We start from the raw sequence: 15,234 nt of genomic DNA on the forward strand, positions 1-15,234 counted from the left end.
AAAATAGAATTTATCGTTACTTTTTCCACATCAAATGTGATATGATGTGATGTGTCATATAGTAAATTCCAACATCGAATCAATGTATATTAATTAATTTTAATAATGCTTACAAAGTAAATACTTAATTGCACAAAAATACCTTTAGGAGGGGTTGAGGCACTAGCGCAGAATTGGACAAAACTGTGTCAGTTGCAAACATTTGGAGGCTAAATCAAGTATAGAATTATCAGATTGCATTATCGATTGAATTTTTTAAAAATTTGGATTATCGGTGTGACGTCATTGCCATTACCGGCCGATAATTATCGATATTATCATGCATCTTTATTGGAAATGTAAGTCCCTTTGATTTTTGCATACCCAAACTTTTTGCAAACCCACCGACTTTGATGAGTGAGTTTGACACATAAAAAAAATTCATGAGTTGCCGCAACACATGGGCATAAAATAATTCATTTAATAGTCAAATAATTCTTAATTATTTTTTTTTACATTAAACGGACTAGTATTTTAATGAATTAATGACATTTAATGGCACGTTTTTTTAAATTCCCATTTTAATGAATTAATCACATATGTAAGTATTTTTTAAAGATGTATTTATATATTTCATTCTGTCCCATTTGGTCCTCCTTAGAAAACTTTATCATTCAAAGTTCTTTATGGAAAACAGGGACCCCGTGCCATCCAGACTCACGAAGACAAGTACAACGTAAGTTTTCAGCGAATAACTTATTTTTCCACATGATAATGGCAAACCACACTCAGCATTTATTCAACATCATCGATGCGTACGAAAAGGATCTGAGCAGTGAAATGGCCAACCTTTCACCTATAGAGAACATTGGGAACATCATAAAAAGGAACGTGAGACAAACAAGGCCCAAGACAGTTGAACAATTAGAGGCATATACTGTATGAGAAAAGAATGGGACAGCGTTCCCATTTCTAAACTTGGTCACTCAATCCCCTGACGTTTGCAGATTGTTGTTAAACGATGCCTCACAGTGGATAAAAAAGGCCTTTTTGGAGATATATCAACATGCAATTTAAAATCATCAACATATTTTTCCCCTAAAATCTGAATCATACATTTTTTCAGTTCAAACTTTTGACCTGTCATCTATGTCTTATTCTGAATAAAATATTGAAATGGCACTTCCACATCATTTCATTCAACGTTTTTGGGACACCTTTTTTTTTTTTTTTGTCATGTTCTTGAATTTTACTAGCCAAGCAATAATTTCATAAAATTGCATTTACAAAATATGTAAATGTTTCTATTTTACTAATATTGTAGCTCCTTATTTATATAGCAATTAAATTAAAATTTAAATGAATCATTCAAACTGAATAAACTCAGAAAGGTTTTTAAGGACACTGATAATTACGATAGCACAATAATGTTGCTTGGTAAAAAATAAAAATTAAAAAAAAAAAAAAAAAAAAACTGGGCGTTCTTTTTGACTTAGTACTTCAAGAAAAAATTACAGGCCTTAATGACTGTATGTTCCTTCCTAAAACGTACAGTATGTACACATCAGATGTGCTACGTTAGATCCCATGCCATTGGATGCATGAGCCCAGAGTGATCATGGGACACGTAATCCATACACTACATTGACGAATTAAAAACTGCCGTGAATGAATGAAACTTAAGCAGGCCAAATCAATCCATACCAGTGACTGTAGATAATGCTGCAAATAATGTTAATTCAGTACGTGACACAGATGGACTCAGACCACAAATAGTATATTTTGCTCATGTGGTAAACCTAGGTGCTAAGAGAGCTGTAGCAATCAACAGTGTGCTTCGCCTTACTTTACAAACAGTAAAGATTGTTCTCAGCACTTTTATACAAAATTTCTTCAGATCAGCAAGAAGTAAGCATATAATATTATGCACTAAAATGTATGTTTATATGACGGCATTGTTATTTTTGCTGGTTAGCAAAATAAAAAAACAACCCAAAAAAATAACACTTGTATTTTTTGTTTCAGAGCATTAAATGTATTGAATCGAATCGAAAATTGTGTCCATCATATCGAAAAATCATACCGAACCTTTACTTAGTTAACTGTATCGTTGCATCCCTAATATATTATATATATATATATATATATATATATATATATATATAATATACACACACACTCACCGGCCACTTTATTAGGTATACACCATGCTAGTAACGGGTTGGACCCCCTTTTGCTTTCAGAACTGCCTCAATTCTTCGTGGCATAGATTCAACAAGGTGCTGGAAGCATTCCTCAGAGAGTTTGGTCCATATTGACATGATGGCATCACACAGTTAATGCAGATTTGTCGGCTGCACATCCATGATGCCAATCGCCCGGTCCACCACATCCCAAAGATGCTCTATTGGACTGAGATCTGGTGACTGTGGAGGCCATTTGAGTACAGTGAACTCATTGTCATGTTCAAGAAAGCAGTCTGAGATGATTCCAGCTTTATGACTTGGCGCATTATCCTGCTGAAAGTAGCCATCAGAAGTTGGGTACATTGTGGTCATAAAGGGATGGACATGGTCAGCCACAATACTCAGATAGGCTGTGGCGTTCCAACGATGCTCAATTGGTTCCAAGGGGCCCAAATAGTGCCAAGGAAATATTCCCCACACAATTACACCACCACCACCAGCCTGAACCGTTGATACAAGGCAGGATGTATCCATGCTTTCATGTTGTTGACGCCAAATTCTGACCCTACCATCCGATTGTCGCAGCAGAAATCGAGACTCATCAGACCAGGCAACGTTTTTCCAATCTTCTATTGTCCAATTTCGATGAGCTTGTGTAAATTGTAGCCTCAGTTTCCTGTTCTTAGCTGAAACGAGTGGCACGTGGCGTGGTCTTCTGCTGCTGTAGCCCATCTGCCTCAAAGTTTGACGTACTGTGCGTTCAGAGATGCTCTTCTGCCTACCTTGGTTGTAACGGGTGGTTATTTGAGTCACTGTTGCCTTTCTATAAGCTCGAACCAGTCTGGCCATTCTTCTCTGACCTATGGCATCAATAAGGCATTCCCGCCCACAGAACTGCCGCTCACTGGATATTTTTTCTTTTTTGGACCATTCTCTGTAAACCCTAGAGATGGTTGTGCGTGAAAATCCCAGTAGATCAGCAGTTTCTGAAATACTCAGACCAGCCCTTCTGGCACCAACAACCGTGCCACATTCAAAGTCACTCAAATCACCTTTCTTCCCCATAATGATGCTCGGATTGAACTGTTGGAGATTGTCTTAAACCATGTCTACATGCTTAAATGCACTGAGTTGCCGCCATGTGATTGGCTGATTAGAAATTAAGTGTTAACGAGCAGTTGGACAGGTGTACCTAGTAAAGTGGCCGGTGAGTGTATATATATGGCGGGAAAAAAACACAAGGCTGATAAGCAATTTCTGCCCATGCCCCCCGCTTTTAAATAATCTGCTGCATTTTAAGCAAAAGAACTGTTGTGTTTGATAGAACAATACGTCTATATGCTGCCATAGCAGTCTCACAATGCAATATGCGCCCGGACTATTTTTAATTTGTCTGTTTTACCCTGGAGACCCTCGTTTACAGACACATCACAACCACTTTTGTTTCAACCCAGCAATAAGAGGCAAGAAATTATATTTATTATTCAAATTATCTGTCATTTTTATCTTAGGCAAGGCAAGGCAAATTTATTTATATAGCACAATTCAACACAAGGCAATTCAAAGTGCTTTACATCACATGAAGATCATAAAAATCACATTTAAATCAATACAACGTAAAAACCAAGACAATCAAAATCGGAAATAAATTATACATAAAAATCGCATTTAATAACAAATAGAATAAAAATAAATAAAAATAAAACAAAAACTACTACTAGTAATAATAATTGAAATCAGCAATGGAGATAAGCACAAGAGGAATAGAAAGCAAGTAGATTGAAATATATATACAGTTATGGATATGCAGTGCTAAACAAAAGCGTTTTTAGCCCTGATTTAAAAAAGCTAACAGTTTGAGCATACTTCAGACGTTCAGGTAACTTGTTCCAGAGGAGAGGTGCATAATAACTAAATGCTGCCTCACCCTGCTTGGTTCTTGTTCTTGGAACATGCAGAAGACCGGTTCCAGACGACCTTAGGGGTCTAGATTTCTCATAGGAATCTAACAAATCAAGCATGTATTTTGGTCCAAGGCCATTAAGTGTTTTGTAGATGAGCAGTAGTGTTTTATAGTCTATCCTTTGACTCACTGGAAGCCAATGTAGCGATTTCAAAACCGGTGTAATGTGGTCCAGCTTCCTTGTATTTGTGAGGACTCTGGCTGCAGCATTCTGTACTAGCTGCAGCTTCCTGACTGATTTTTTATCAAGACCCGTAAATATACAATTGCAATAGTCCAATCTGCTGAAAATGAATGCATGCATAAGTTTTTCCATGTCTTGTTGAGTCATAGGCCCCTTAATTCTGGTTTTATTTTTTAGGTGGTAATAAGCGGATTTAGTGACGGACTTTAGATGGCTATCAAATTTTAGGTCTGAGTCAATAATTACGCCAAGGTTTCTGACTTGATTTGTAGCTGCAAGTGACATTGAGCTAAGTTGCCTGCTTATTTTTGACCTTTCCTTTTTTGGCGCAAAAATGATCACCTCTGTCTTCTCCACATTTAAGTGGAGAAAATTCTGGCACATCCATTCATTGATTTGATGAATGTATTTACTCAGGGAGACTAAGGGACTATAATCATGTGGGGACACAGAAATGTACAGTTGTGTGTCATCTGTATACGCGTGATAGAAGATGTCATACTGTTCCATTATCTGAGCTAAGGAAGCATATAGATGTTAAATAAGAGTGGTCCAAGAATTGACCCTTGAGGGACTCCACACGTGAATTTGGTTTGTTCTGACTGATGGTTTCCGATTGACACAAAGAAATCCCTATCATGTAAATAGGATGTGAACCACTGAAGTATAGTGTCAGTAAGCCCTACCCACTGTTCATATCTGCTGAGTAGTATGTTGTGATCAACCGTGTCGAATGCGGCGCTGAGATCCAATAGTAACAGAACAGATGATTTGCCTGCATCGGTATTCCGATCTTAGAATCATTGATGTCTCTTATTTAGTTTTAAAAAGAAAAATGACTTAAAAAAGTTATTCACTCGCTTATTTTAAACTTTTTAACAAATTACGTAACAATAAAAAAAAAAAAAAAGTAAGTAGGTCATGGATATCCACCTCATAACTATCGCTTAATTGTAGGGTTGTTCCGATCATGTTTTTTTGCTCCCGATCCGATCCCGATTGTTTTAGTTTGAGTATCTGCCGATCCTGATATTTCCCGATCCGATTGCTTTTTTTTGCTCCCGATTCAATTCCAATCATTCCCGATAATTTTTCCCGATCATATACATTTTCGCAATGCATTAAGAAAAAAATGAATAAAACTCGGACGAATATATACATTCAACATACAGTACATAAGTACTGTATTTGTTTATTATGACAATAAATCCTCAAGATGGCATTTACATTTTTAACATTTTTTCTGTGAGAGGGATCCACGGATAGAAAGACTTGTGACTTTGTGTATTGTGACGAAATATTGCCATCTAGTGTATTTGTTGAGCTTTCAGTAAATGATACTGCATCATGCCCCAATGCATGATGGGAAGTGAAACCATGATGGGAAGTAAAACCATGACTGTGCGTCATGTTACCAATGGATATATCTTCTCTGCTTTGGGGAATAAGTTAAGGTGTTAAGACAAAGATCTATTGCCACCTTGCTTCCCCACATTGCTTCCTATGATATTTCTAATCATAAGGAGAGGGATTGAAAGGTTATAGCTGATTGTAGGAAGACTCCACAGGCTGCCAAAATTCACTCTTCTTGTTTGCGCTGCCTTTTATCTCTCTATATTGGTAAAACGGCGTCATTACAAATTGAGTGCGACAATGATTGAGAGGGTCGTGCAGCGCATGTAATTATAGCATTCAATATTTTAACGTGTCACATTTTTTAATAAATTAATTGCCGCCATTATTGGGATAATTTTGATAACCCTACCTTGAGCCTAAATTAAAGACTCTCGATGAGTGCAACATATTATGTCTGTAACGTTAAATACAAATAGAAAACAATTTAATTAAAATATATATATGTTTAAAAAAGGTATGGCCAATATTTTTTTGCCGATTCCGATACTTTGAAAATGACGTGATCGGACCCGATCGATCGGCATCTACTATCTACTTAATTGTGGGGGTTTTTTTTGTTGTTGTTACTGTCGCATTTTACCTGATATTTTAGATGATAATCAATCCAAACAAAGAAATATTACAAAAAAAAAAAAAAAAAAGTTTAAAAGGGTAAATATTTGAAAAAGAAAATCTCAACCACTCATTTTTGTCTATGACTTCTGCGTTTCGCCCCTTGCTAAATGACTGTTTCAGCCAAAAATTCAAACAAAGTCTAGCTGTGGCCATTCACAGCTGTGTCTGTGTGATGCATGCTATTTGGAGTTTTTGGATCAAAACAAAGTATTACGCGATAACATCTCGTTAAAATCAGTGTGTCTTTTATGATGCTCGCACCTCGAGTTACCGGAAATGTAGCGCAATCCACAAAAAAGACTTACTTACATTGCAGTCGAACGCTAACGCAAGAAGTATGAACACAGCAAGCCAACGGACTAGCGTGCTGTCCATTGTCTTTTCGACCCGTGTTGTCGTTTGGATTGCTTATTATGGGATGATTTCGATGTATTTGATACATTCGATGCTTAGGTCCTAGGCTTCAAGGCTAAATATAATAAATAGATACAATTATGTACTTACATTTACATGTTCCCTTTATGCATATGGAGCTTTTTATTCTCAGTCAAAGCAGTCATGCATTCATTCTTTAATTAAAAGCCCACTTAGAAAAAATTAAATATTATGTTATTGGAATTTAACCCTAAAATTCCCTTGAAATGGTTTTTTGGGGAGCACAGATTAAAATGAAGCCAAATCATGAAATGTATGCAGTAAAGTTATCATTAACTGTACTGCTAACCTGTTTGTTATTTATTATGTACCAGAATAGGTGTCCAAAATCTTTTTTAAATGAGAAACAAAATTTTTTTCAAAAGTGTATTTTTCACTCACCTGATTTGACCTACTTTTAAGGTGTCAAAAGTTGCCCTCCTGCTCAAAATTTAGTAGTAGTAGTTCAAAGGCACAAATGACGTAATCATCGTTAAACTTGCAGTCCAGTCCAAGGTCATTGTGTAAGTGAGAGGCTGTTCTCAGCAGCGTGAGCATTAAAGCGTGAGTGAATTTGAGTGGACTCACTCAATATAGAATTAAGCAAGTTATTCTTCTTTAAAAATAATTAACATTATGAAGGCGGCACGGTTGGACACTGCACCTCACAGTTCTGGGATCGTGGGTTCAATCCCGGCTACAGCCTTCCTGTCAGAGTTTGCATGTTCTTCCCATGCCTGCGTGAGTTTTCTCCGGGTTCCTGCCACATTCCAAAAAACTACTGATTGAACACTCCAAATTGTCCGTAGGTGTGCGTGAATGGTTGTGTGTCGATTAAGGGTGTGCCAAAAAATCGATTATTACATGCATTGCGATTCGATATGTGACGATTCGATTAAGATTCATATATGTTTACAAACGATACATTTCCCGAATAACTTTATGACAGCTGCTAGTAGCGGAACGAAATTCAAGACACGTCTGCAGCCCGGACACCTTTAATGGGCACACGCACAACGTTATGATAGTTGCAGCGGTTTACGGAGCGAGAGATTTAGCCTACTCCTTTTCAAAAGACTCGAAAATAAATTTGTGTATGAGACAGGCAGGGACTCGGCGGTCGCGCTTTGGGTCCTCTTCTGTGCGTCAGTTATTTTTTAGAGCGAGAGGGGAAAAGATAGTTCGTTGCTCCTTGTCTTTCAGTTGTCCAGCAGTAGGGGTGTAACGGTACACAAAAATCTCGGTTCGGTACGTATCTCGGTTTTGAGGTCACTGTTCGGTTCTTCGTCGGTACAGTAAGAAAACAAAATGCAAAATATAAATGTGCAAGTTGTTTATTACATACCTTTGTGCTTTCAACAATAGGAACATTAGCCAATACAAAGCTAGAATTCTGCTCAAAAAGTAGCGGGTATTTAAAGATAATCCAACAACAGTTTGCCTTTCAGACCCCGCGTATTGGTCAGCTTTCTTTCTTTTTGAAAGAAAAAAGAAGTCCTGTGCTAAAGAGAAAAGCAATCCCAATGACAAAGATCTTAACATGTATTTTACAAATGAAATGCCTCAATGAATCTTTTTTTTTTCTTCTCATGAACGGTTTTCAAAAGCTTTATTGGTGGATTTTCTCAAGTTAAAGCGCCACACGGAAATTAATAAATTTAATTGTGTAAGCAGGATCTGTTTATAATTCTTATTATTTAATTACAGGTGTTTTAGCTCATTTCAATGTATTTTATTTAAATAGGCTATTATTTATTTTATTATGTGTTTATATTTTACAAATGTCATGTATTATTTATATTGTATATTTTATGTTGTATAACTTTAGTTCCTATGTGAATATTAGTTCCTACTTGTTTTGTTGTGGTAGGAGGGTTTTGTATTGAACACGGGGCCGTGTTGGTTATTATTATAGCAGAGAAGACAGCAGTAAATCAACAAAGACAAGTCAACTGTGCCACGATCTACCACTCAAGAGATCTGAGAGACTCAAAAAGTGGGTTACGATTGCATATTAGTTTGAAAATCGACCGGATCCACCGTATTTTTACACGAGCGACTTCCGGTGTGCCCGATCCTAGCTACCGGTAGTAGTATTGACGCAGGAGGGTCGCGTCTCGCGTCAAATAATAAACTCTGCCGTTCTTTTCGCGTGCGTCGTGTTGAGCCGCTTCTGGGACGCGTCTAACACGCGGCCGCACTGCGACTGGTGTGCATTGGCTGATTGACTTTAACGCCCGCGTTTCACTGCATTCTCACTGCGGCCACGTTGTCGCGCCGTCGACGTTTCTGACTTATACTGTCCTACCGTGTTGGTCCTAATTATAGGAGAGAAGACGGAATAAATATAATCTACACAAAGAAACTGTAACCCGATCGACTCACAGCCTCGAAAAGTAAGGGTTACATTAAGTCAGAAACTCGTTCGGTACGCCACCGTTCCGAACCGGGCACCACCTACCGAAACGGTTCAATACATATGCATGTACCGTTACGCCCTTATCCAGCAGTAGGTTCAAGTCGTGTTAATTGGAAAAAGTCCCTAGTGTTTTGCTAAGTCCCGTGTCCATCTATTAGAGGTGAGTACACAAACACTCTTGTACTGTTTAGCTCTTATGGTTATTATTTTTTAGATGTTACTAGTTAGCGCCAGTGTTGGGCACGTTACTTTAAAAAAGTAATTAGTTACATTAGTCACTACTTCTTCCAAAAAGTAACATAGTTAGTAACTGAATTACTCTATAGTAAAAGTAACTAGTTACCAGGGAAAGTAACTATTTCCGTTACTTTAAAAAGAACTTGTTGTATGTCAAAGAATTTGAAATTTTCTGAGCAGTACTCGAGTCAGTGGAACAGAGAAACTTGTCATTGTTTGTGAAGTGAGTGGAAGCATGTTCTTCTGCCTACTCTTCAAAAGCAGGAGTTGACTGTTCATGCCGCATGAGCGCCACAAAATAGCTGGTGACTTCTCGCGAGAAAATTATTGGGTTAGTTACAGGCTATGTTGCTCAAATCATGTGGTGATGCATTTAGTCTATTTATCGCGATCCATTTTTTTCAAACAATGTTGTGTTGTGATGCTCGTGTCGCGATATATCGTCAAACAATATTTTGTCCCAAATCTAGTAGGCATCCTGGTCGGCCTAAAAGAATGACCGCTTTTCTCAAGGTTTCGCATTTTCATCCACAAATATTTAGTTTTTTTCCTTACGTTGGGGAGATTTACATCAGGGGATGTCATCATTGATTGAGTGAATTGCTTTGTGTTATCCTGCCTTATCTTGCAATTTAAAAAAGCCAAGGAAGTTATGTGAGATGAAACAACTAAGTGGGAATAGCAATTTGCAGGTGTCATGTTTCAGTAAAAAGTAGAAGCAGCAGCGAAGGTTTACTGAGGAATCCCCAAGACGAGCCAAAGAAGGTACAGTATATTGTTCGGTGCCAATAGTTAATTCTCAAATGGATTTGAATATGGTGAAGGGAAAAAAAAAAAAAAGTTTCATCATATGCAGGGAAACAACATGTGGAAGCTTCAGTGTCGCGAGGGAAAGGAACAACCAAGGAGGAAGCCCCAAATCAGACACATTTCCTTCCCCTTTGGGTCTATTTTTTGTCATCATCAGTGGCACGTGAACAGTGTGTGGTCATGTGCTGCAAAGATCAGCAAGATTCAAGGCCGCTTATGTTTTTGGTAGCAAAATTTAAAACACCAGAGGAAGGTCGGCAAATATTTGTTGGAAGACTATACATACAAAGACGTAGCGTGTACTTGGTCATGTGAATCTACGCTTGTTTAGAATGACAATGTCTCGCTTCATTAAAGTAGAGATTAGATTGGCTGCTTTAGTGCTCGTGAAATCCTGTAATTCACAACCTTAAGAAATTAAACACTCCAGACAACGAAGTTAATGAAACGGCAAATGCCAGACTGTAGACTATTTGCCCTTGTTTCATATAGATGACTGTTTTTTTTTTTTAATTTACTTATTGATTGAACAACTAAAGCATTTTATGATACACACATAGACAAACGTATTTATTTTTAAAATATGTTAACATTAACCAATTACTTTTTTCTTCAAATTTCGTTCAACATTGTCATAAAAAACTCATGGCCCTTAATCATTTGCTGAAAAACCTTTTGAAGGTATACGTTGGACAGTTGCTTTCTACAGATTCCAGACGTTAACTCATTGGCTGCCATTGATGGCGCTATATGTACAATCCATTTTAAATTCATTACGTCGCTGCTAACCAGAAGAGCAATCACTACAATATAGGGCTGCAGCTGCAGCTGAAAATTCTATCGATTAATCGAGTAATCGGTCCAAATCGGATAAAACATTTTTATAGGTAAAGAGCAATTATAAATATACGTGAGAAAACAATACATTTCATCTAATATTGAACCATTTTCAGTCAATCAATGTCTTCATTTTCAATGTACATTGGGGAAAACAGCCAACAATTGCACCTCAGATGTGACTAGAAAAAAAATGTCACTCAAAAAACTTCTAGATCTTATTTGAAAAAAAAAAAAAAAAAATCTAATTTCTTACTTAAAAATGTCATTACACTTGATAACACACATCACTTAAAAGTTATGTGTTTTTCCCACGTGTTTCAATTGAATTTCCATTCGTGTAAAGCTATTTTTACGTTCTAGTTAAGTTTTAAGTTCGTCTAAACTGTAAGTCCTGATAGGATTTTGAGTTTTTGCAGTGTTCAAAATAAATGGATGATACCTGCTGTACTGGAGCACATTGGGGACCAGTGATACTTGGTGCTTTATCCAGCAATGACTACTGAGCCGAAATTGACAGTTAGCTTTATTATGTTTTAATTTGACACCCTCATCACTCTACAGCGCTATGTTTTTACAGATTAAATAAAGCCTGTATGTAAGACACATCAGTCTTGCATGCAGTAGTCATAATAGAAACCTAGCCCTCCGCAGGGCTAACGTTACATGAGCGAGGGACAGTAACTTTTGAAGAGTATTTATTAGCGCTAAGAAGTCTACTGCTTTAAGATGGCGGCTGTTTACTAATGCCGCCTAGTTTATCATTTCGCATCTAGTTCTATATATGTAATATCTATGAGAGGCATCAGACGCTACCTGCTACCACCCTAGCATCATACGGGCGTAGTTTTTAGCAACGTTGGAATAGTTTGTAGCGGCTGTCGGCTGCAGTCAGGTATTATTGCATTTTCCTATACGCACATCCCGCGTTAAAAGTAGTCCGGGCAAAACGTGACGCTTAGAGCTGGCAAAATTAAACGATTCCTGGAGGCGAATAAAATTACTCGGGTCAGTTTTTAAACTCGAGTTACTCGAGTTGCTCGGGTATTCGTTTCAGCTCTACTACAATATATAGAATAGAGAACAACAGAATGACTAGGTTTTCGGTATGCTAACGTACACATTCAATTAACATTACATGACGCATAAAAAACGAACTGCCAAGAGCTCTATAAACACAAACACTGGTCTTTACTAGCAATATTTGGTGTTGGAATTTTATGAACATGTAATCTTGGTATAAAAATCATTTTTGTCAACAATTTAAAACAATACACAGTGGCTGCCATGTTTTGGGTGCGCTGTGTATTTTTGGGCGATGACATAGATTGATTTGGTGGAAGTATAACTCCAAAAATAAGTTTTATCCATATATTTTCACATTTGAAGGTGGCCTTGGTGTTTGGCTTTGACCCCTGATCCTCCTCTCTACAATCGCTTATTTTTTTATATCTTTTTTAATGGTGCATAAATGAGTTTTCTTTTTGTGATGATCGCTGGGGCAACCCAAATATAGGAAGACCATCTCATACACGATATTATATAATGAAAGGGAATAAGATACATATTTGGGCTTGTGCCAGTGCATGGTGTCCTATGGGACCACCCCCAAAAAATTCCTTCGATCCTTGAGCAAGATACTGAACCCCACGTTGCTCCTGGGGCTGTGTCACTAGTAGGTGATGGCGATGTAGTGTAAAGCGCTTTGAAGGCCTTGAAAGGTGGAAAAGCGCTATACAAGTATAACACTATTTACCATTTACAAGACGACATGTTTCTGAAGCCCCCAACCACCGGCCAAGCGCCGGGGGGGAAAAAAAGACCACTCAAAAAAGAGAAAATGACAGTAGGAGTTGAGGTAAAGCGAAGTCCAATATGAAAAGAAAGGGGAGACAATGTTTCAGCCCCAGTGGCAAGACCGCTGGAATTGGCTCGGCTACGATGAGACAAAAAAACGAGGTTTACTGTGAGATGTGCAGATCAAGGCCCACATATTCAGAAAAGTAATTTAGAGCTAACGAGTATGAAAGCTATGGTATGCACATAACGGGATAATTCATCCGCTTGACTACACAGAAAATAATATCTTCATAACTAAAGATGCACCGATACCGATACTGGTATCGGTAGGGGGCGCCGATCCAGCCCGAAATGGTGGTATCGGTATCGGCGAGTACCAACAAAGACGGCGCCGATACCATTTACCGGTCCAATATTATAACATTTGACCGCAGCCTTTTTTTTTTCCTCCTGGCGCTCACTACACTCTGTCTCTGTGTTGTGTGATGACACGTGAACATCAAGCAGCTATCGCTATTGGCCTGCTCCAGACCAATGAGAGCGGGCCAATAGCCACTCCTAACCAATGACAAGGCCGCTTTTTCATATGGAGGAAACACAAACCAGGAGTAATGGCGGCGGTCGGGAAGTATTTCAAAATAGAAATCCCATCGATTAAAATCAATGACTGCATGCAAGATTTGCGGCCTGAAAGTTTCGAGATGTGGAATTAAATTGGCCAATTTCAATACCTCGAACCTGATAAAACATTTGAAGACGAAATGTGAACGAACACAACGAGTTTGAGCCTGCAAGAGCAGGAGTGGTATCCAGAGGAAGGGCGCTGGACTGGAGCAACAATCTCTGGTCAGTTCACTACATCTACTTTACTTTTATTGTGTTTCACTGAAAGAAATGCCGCAGTAATTTGGGAACTGTTTTCAAAGTAGGGTTGCCACCTTTCAGAAATAAAAAATAAGGGACTCCCCCCTCCCGAAAAAAGGAGGCTAATAGAGAGACGGGATGCTGTGGTCAATTATTATTACTTATAATTGTTAGCGTCCGCAAATGCGGAAACAAGGTTGGAACTCGAAGCAGACAACAAGCGGGGGATATGTACAAGGGCTTAATGATTGCAAACAAAAAATAACACGCGATCGCGGAATAGAAGAAATAACTAAAAGGAGTCCGTGACAGCAGGTCGACGGAGCTCAATACTACAAACTCGAAGGTTAACTAAGACGATAGGCGAGCCAAAAAGCCAAAATAAAAACACTCAAATACCAGCACAGGGTATAGGGTTACAAACGCACAGCACACTAACAGAAAAAAACCCAATGCAGGGGCGTAACAAGCAAATGTAGCGAGACTATAGTGCGAGATGTCAAATGGCGATCAGCAAGGCAAAATACCTTTGTGATCACCCGTGCTTAAATGCTGCGCTGATGAACCTGCACTGGATTCAGGTGCGACGTCAGGAAAGCCCCAATGACCAGCCCAGCAACAAGACACAATCTAACGAGCAGCAGAATGTGATAATAATATCATGAAAGTTGCACTGTTTGGCCTTTGAGAGGTTTAAAAAGGTTTATTCTGTTCATTCTGAGTTTATTATTATGAATTTATTTTTACTTTCTTACTGTTGGGCTAGCATTATACATGTTTTATTAATTTTATAAATGTAGCACTATTTTGGCCTTTGAGAGCCAAAGGTTTATTCAACTATTGTCTACTAGAGTTTAGTAGACTATTCACTTTGTACTAGTCTTTTTCCTATTTTGCAAAGGTAAGCAACAGCCTGACAAAGCCTTGATAGCAATGATTTCACATCCAATTATGTAGCTCTTTGGAAAAAAAAAAAAGAAAAGTATCGGCCGATACTGCACCGCCAGGTATCGGTATCGGGGCCAAAAAATGGTATCGGTGCAACACTGTTCATAACGACGGTCTGGCTTGAAAATTGTTAGCTATAATTGCCTTAGTCATCTCTGACTTCTAAATTGTTGTAATGAAAACTGAGCCGGGGGAGACTTCCAGAGGGCGGTCAGGGAAAGAAAGGAAAGCTTTGCCCTGGTACAGGGTTCTCCCACGGGCGCGCCTCCCCACATGGCTCCCAAGAAAAAAATGTTTTTTGAGTGTGTTTGTTTCCTGAAAACATGAAAATATGATTAAGTGTTCAGTGGAGTCGATTTGGGTTTATTCATGTTTCTGGTTGGGTTATTCGGGTTCCGAGTTGGTGCACACTGTAAAGTTGAAAACGGGTAAATGCTGACGCCACACAGTTTGTTACATGCCCACGTTATAAAAAAATAATAAAAATTATAAACAACGTTTTAGTGCAAAACCTCCCTGGTCATGTGACCAATGGACTCAAAATCTGTGTGTGATGACAGCA

General features: G+C 38.3%; 1 protein-coding gene across 6 annotated transcripts in view; it reads right to left on the reverse strand.

The window, feature by feature from the left end:
• Positions 1-15,234, reverse strand: part of slc23a2 (solute carrier family 23 member 2) — a 94,559-nt gene that overhangs the window by 44,486 nt on the left and 34,839 nt on the right. The window lies entirely within an intron of this gene.

This window comes from Corythoichthys intestinalis, chromosome 3 (genome assembly GCF_030265065.1).
Source record: "Corythoichthys intestinalis isolate RoL2023-P3 chromosome 3, ASM3026506v1, whole genome shotgun sequence".
Classification (NCBI taxonomy): Eukaryota; Metazoa; Chordata; class Actinopteri; order Syngnathiformes; family Syngnathidae; genus Corythoichthys; species Corythoichthys intestinalis.